Source organism: Scyliorhinus canicula, chromosome 13 (assembly GCF_902713615.1).
Source record: "Scyliorhinus canicula chromosome 13, sScyCan1.1, whole genome shotgun sequence".
Taxonomy (NCBI): domain Eukaryota; kingdom Metazoa; phylum Chordata; class Chondrichthyes; order Carcharhiniformes; family Scyliorhinidae; genus Scyliorhinus; species Scyliorhinus canicula.
Window position 1 is genome coordinate 19,956,331 of NC_052158.1, and position 6,209 is coordinate 19,962,539.

The 6,209-nt window shown below is 47.6% G+C and overlaps 1 non-coding gene across 1 annotated transcript; it reads left to right on the top strand.

The window, feature by feature from the left end:
- The first annotated feature begins 1,122 nt into the window (after positions 1–1,122).
- Positions 1,123–1,287, top strand: LOC119976837. The gene has a single exon (XR_005463016.1). It is a non-coding gene; the product is annotated as a U1 spliceosomal RNA (small nuclear RNA).
- The last annotated feature ends 4,922 nt before the right edge of the window (positions 1,288–6,209 follow it).

The following is a 6,209-nucleotide window of genomic DNA, read 5'->3' on the forward strand; positions in this document are numbered from 1 at the left end:
AACAGTACAGCACAGAACAGGCCCTTCGGCCCTCAATGTTGTGCCGCCCCATGATCACCCTACACAAACCCACGTATCCACCCTATACCCGTAACCCAACCTTAACCTTACTTTTATTAGGACACTACGGGCAATTTAGCATGGCCAATCCACCTAACCCGCACATCTTTGGACTGTGGGAGGAAACCGGAGCACCCGGAGGAAACCCACGCACACAGGGGGAGGACGTGCAGACTCCACACAGACAGTGACCCAGACGGGAATCGAACCTGGGACCCTGGAGCTGTGAAGCATTTATGCTAACCACCATGCTACCCTGCTGCCCCGTTCTTTTTTTTTTCAATTAAGGGGCAGTTTAGCGTGGCCAATCCGCTTACTCTGCCCATCATTGGGTTGTGGGGGGGATGCAGACACGGAGAGAATGTGCAAATCCACATGGTCAGTGACCCAGGGCCGGGATTAAACCCTGGTTCTCAACGCTGCGAAGCGGCAGTGCCAACACTGCGCCACCCTGCCACTCGCACATAAAATCTATGACATCAAGTAATTAAATTTCCACCATGGGGAAAAGCGTCTGATTACCCACTCTGCCAATACCACTCATAATGATATAATCCTCGGCGCTGTGTGTGTGTTGGGTGTGTGTGTGCTGGGGTTGTATCGACATGAACATTAACCTGAAGCCTCAAAAAACTCCTCCTCAGATTCTATCTCAATAATCTCCTCATGGCTCTAAAAACAATCATCCTCGTGACTCTAAAAATGCCCTACTCAATTTTTCTGTCTCTCCCAGTTTCAGAAAAATTAATTCTTTCTTTGCTCAACAAAACTCGGCAGAGGTTTTAATTCCAAAAACGGTCCATCTGTTTGACGGACAGGGACGTTAAGGGGCGGTTCACCTCCTTTTAAGGACAATATGCAAATGAGCTTAGCGGGCTTTTTAAGCAACGTATATCCTACTAGAGAGGAACATTCCAACATTTGTCAGAATAATACAGAAGTTCCGGCTTTTGTGGTGAGAGGAAATTGTAAGTAAAGTAATAGTTTAGCGGTGTAATGCAGTAAGTGTGAGTGTAAGAGTGATGTGTGGTGTGGGCTTGGAGGCTGTGAGCGGTTTTAAGCATACTTATCCTGGCAGGGGTGAAACCATGATCAAGAAGGTGGTTCGCCCAGGACGAGGCTAGCCCATTGCACTTCGGGTGTGCTGACGCCTGCGATGTCCCCAAATGCGGGATACTCGACTGCAAAATTTGTGGTAGTGGGGGACTGCGTTCGCGCTCTCCCCTGATTTACAAATCAAAAATAGAACTGCTATTCAGAGACTTACCAATAGGGCGCTGAACTCTTTTTAGAGCTATCTTTGCTGCAATTATCTATTTTTCCACCCAGTAATTGACTACGTCCATTATTTTGCTCCCTTCCATTGTCACCGGACAATTATTCGTTCTGCTCGTAATTTGCATCCTCCTTATTTATCCATCTTTGCCAAGAATCTATCCACCTTTGCCTTGAAAATATTCAAACTCGGAGTCTCATGTGATTGTTGCAAAGTTAAGGAGTTGACTGTATTTTTCTGCTGCTTATCTTGCAATCCTTTATTTTGTCCGAGTTCACATTGTCCTGGTCATGCCACCCATCTGCACGGCCTTTGGAAAGAGCACCCTACTGAAGCCCGCATATCTATCCTATCCCAGTAACTTAACATTTTTTGGACACTAAGGGCAATTCAGCGTGGCCAATCCACCTAACCCGCACATCTTTGGACTGTGTGAGGAAACCGGAGCACCCGGAGGAAACTCATGCAGACACAGGGAGAATGTGCACACCCGGCACAGAGAGTGACCTAGCCGGGAATCAAACCTGGGACCCTGGAGCTGTGAGGCAACAGTGCTAACCATTTTACTACCGTGCTGCACTCATGTTTAACTTTTCCAGGGATATATGTCTTGCGTTGGGCATCCTGATTGGTATTTTGCGAAGAGGAACTGTGATAAATTGTAGGAATCCTATTGATTGTGGCCAGTCAGGTTGTGCTGGGGTGGTGGGGGGGGGGGGGGGGGGGGGGCTGGGGAGGGGGGGGGAACGCAGCCTGAAGTGGCATGTGATGGTGAACGACTTTCGCTCGGTGTGCTGTGTACTTCGAATGATGGCCACTATTGAGTATGTTTTTCTGGTGAGGATCTGACTGTATTTCAGGTCTTTAGAGCTCAGTTTGAAGATTTGCGAGTTATCCCTTGGAGAGTGGTGGAGTTGCCTGAGACTGCGTGAATTTGAAAGGGCATGTTCCTTTGAGTCGTAAGATCCTATATATAGGGCAGCATGGTGACACAATGGATTAGCCCTGCTGCCTCACGGCGCTGAGGTCCCATGTTCGATCCCGGCTCTGGGTCACTGTCCGTCTGGAGTTTGCACATTCTCCCTGTGTTTGCGTGGGTCTTGCCCCACAACCCAAAGGATTGGCCACACTGAATTGCTCCTTAATTGGAAAAAAATAATTGGGTACTCTAAATTTATTTTTAAAAAGATCCTGTTATATGGCCTGTTGCCTATCCTGACAGGTTTGGGAGGCAGAGGCTGGACAAGGTGTGTCCGTGAGCCTGGTCCCTGTCAAAAAGTGGGAGGCGAGTTCCCTATTGAGTATGAAAAGTGGGCGGCGCAGTGGTAGCACTGCAATCTCACAGAGCGGAGGTCCCAGGTTCGATCCCGGTTCTGGGTCACTGTCCGTGTGGAGTTTGCACATACTCCCCATGGGTCTCGTCCCCCACAACCCAAAGATGTGCAAGGTAGGTGGATTGAACATGCTAAATTACCCCTTAATTAGAAAAAATGATTTGGGTACTCTAAAAATTAAAAAGAAAAGTATGAAAAGAGGTTGCCATGCTTTAGTCATCTTGATTTGGAGGCTGGCTGCATCAGGCTTCAAGAAGCACAGAGTATTTGATTTGAGAGGCCTGGGGCCATTTGGGCCCGCTGACCACTAGCCTTGTGCTGTTCCATTCTTGGTGCTTGTCTGAGGGGTTGGCGGTGGCCGTTTGTTGAGCATCCCCCCGGCTGGGGGCCCCAGGGTGGTTTGGCTGACAGAGCGGCAGCTGGTGGAAGTGAAAGTGCTTTGTTTGTTGAATCTTGCGAGATCCTGAGGAGTGTTCAATGACCCCGTCTTGGCTTTGGCCTTCTCAGGCAACATAGATGCTGTTATTATACCGCAATTCTTCTATAATCTTGGACGTTACTCCCTTGTGATTGTGCTGTTGATTACTTATTGTTGTTTTTTTTCTCCTGCAAGGGTGTGTGAGCACGAGGCGGGTGTCATCTGTTATCTTCTGTTAGTAAAAATTAGATTGAGTTGATTTTGTGAAATGTGGTCTGTGCCAATTTTACTCCTTTCTGTCATTGTCATAATCCTTGTGGTTATGGTCGGTGATGGTTTTTGTCACTCCCTTACCCCGTTTATAATGAAGATTAGTGGAGTCAGGGTGGGATGATGGGTGGATGGTTGGGTTGGAGTTGGGTGCCAGGGTTAGTTAAGTCCTCACTGGGATTGAGAATAGCTCCCCAGTTAGAGCTAACCGATCGGGTTTTTATTTTGGCTCCTTTTGTTGTTTTGAATTTAAGAATCTGGGCCTTTTTCCTTTGATGGGCTGGGTAGGTTATGTGTCCTGGGGTCGAGTAGGTTCATTACTTTTAAAAATAAATTTAGAGTGCCCAATTCTTTTTTTCCAATTAAGGGGCAATTTAGCATGGCCAATTCACCTAACCTGCACATCTCTTTGGGTTATAAGGGTGAGACCCATGCAGACGCGGGGAGAACCCCACACAGACAGTGACCTGAAGGTTTGGTCATAATCTGAACAAGTTGATGCCGGTCTTCTCTGTACAAATGTATGGAATGATGCTGCTTCTGTACTGGGCCTGAGACTGGGTATTGTGTTGTGTGGCAAACGTAACTCCCCTTTAGATTATCACAGAATCCACAGTGCAGAAGCAGCCATTCGGCCCATTGAGTCCGCACCGGCTCTCGGAAAGAGCACCCCACCCAAGGTCAACACCTCCATCCTATCCCCATAACCCAGTAACCCCACCCAACACTAAGGGCAATTTTGGACACTAAGGGCAATTTGTCATGGCCAATCCACCTAACCTGCACATCTTTGGACTGTGGGAGGAAACCGGAGCACCCAGAGGAAAGCCACGCACACACGGGGAGGATGTGCAGAGTCTGCACAGGCAGTGACCCAGCCGGAATCGAACCTGGGACCCTGGAGCTGTGAAGCAATTATGCTATCCAGAATGCTACCGTTCTGCCCAACTGGAGTTGGCGCATATTTTCTTTGTTCGTTACTTTTCATAAGAGTTGGTTCATTAGGCCTGCATTTCCTGGAGATGAGAAGAATGACAGGAGATCCGATTGAAACGTATAAAATTCTAACAAGACTGGACAGACTAGATGCAGGGAGAATATTTTCCCTGGTTGGGGAATCTAGAACCAGCGGATACAGTCTCAGGATGCGGGGTAGATCATTTAGGACTGAGAGGAGGAGAAATTTCTTCACTCGCGGGGTGGTAACCTGCAGAACCCGTGATTGGTTCCTGCATGGGTGTCGAGGGGTTTGGTATCCGAGGAGAGGAGGCTGTGGTGTGTCCATTACTGCTAGAGTTGAGGAGATATATATTGGGGCACGTCCGTGCATGGCACGGAAATCTATTCTGAGCTCTCATGGTAATTGCGAGCTGAGCGGTGCTATTTCATCAGGTTTCTCATGGCTTTCATCCTCTTTCCTCCCTTGGTCTCTGGGGGGCTATAGAGGCATTTAGCTATGTCTTAATGATTGTATTGAGCCAGGTCACATTGTTGTTCTCCTGCCCCCTCATGCATGCTGGTCCTTGCCCCATGGCGATGTATTGTTTTTGTAAATTTGGTGTTGTTTGTTAAAATGCAAAAACTTAATAACATTCTTGAATAAAATTATTCAAAGACTCCCGCTTCCGCCATCTTTTGAGCAAGAGTTTCCAAAGGCTCATGGTCCTCAGAGAAAAAATTTTGCCTAATCTCTGTTTTAATGAGCAATCCCTTAAAACAGAGATCTCTAGTTCTAGACTGTCCCACAGAGGAAACATCCTCTCCCATCCACCCTGTCAAAACCCCTCAGGATCTTGATATGTTTTAATCACGTTGCCTTCAACTCCAGCAGAAACAAGCCGAGCCTGTCTAGCCTTTCCTCATGAGACACAACCCACCCAACCTCCTCTCCAGTTATTAGTCTGGTAAAACGTTCCTGAACTGCTTCCAGCACATTTACATCCTTCCTTAACCAGTACTCCAAATGTGATCTCACTGGTGCCTGACAGAAGCAGGCCCACTTTTGTGTTCAATTCCCCTAGCATAATTATACCATTTGATTAGCTTTCCTATTAATTGCTGTGTCTGCATACAAGCCTTTTAAAGACAAACATTAAGTACCAATTCTTTTTTTATCCAATTAAGGGGCAATTTAACATGGCCAATCCTCCTACCCTGCACATCTTTGGGTTGTGGGGTAAGACCCACGCAGTCATAGAACATAGAACAGTACAGCACAGAACTTCGGCCCTCCATGTTGCGCCGAGCATTGTCCGAAACCAAGATCAAGCTATCCCACTCCCTGCCATTCTGGTGTGCTCCATGTGCCTATCCAATAACCGCTTGAAAGTTCCTAAAGTGTCTTACTCCACTATCACAGCAGGCAGTCCATTCCACACCCTAACCACTCTCTGAGTAAAGAACCTACCTCGGACATCCCTCCTATATCTCCCACCCTGAACCTTATAGTTATGCCCCCTTGTAACAGCTACATCCACCCGAGGAAATAGTCTCTGAAAGTCCACTCTATCTATCCCCCTCACCATCTTATAAACCTCTATTCACGATGACAATGTAGAAACTCCAACGTTCAGTGACCCGGGCCGGGATCAAACCGGGTCCTTGGCGCCGTGAGGCAGCAGGGCTGACCACTGTGTCACTGTGCTTCCCGCCTGCTTACTGGCTTTCTGTGATTCACCTTTGTCATTTTCATTCACGCATCCACTTGTTCACTGGCCAGCAGAGGGCGGCGTTGCACCATTGTCCTCAGAAGCCAGAGAAACAGGCTTTGTGGAAGAAATGCTTTGACCACTTTTCATTCGTTCACCCAGAAATAAATGACCCCCATTGCAGCGGCCAGCTACTTCTAAAA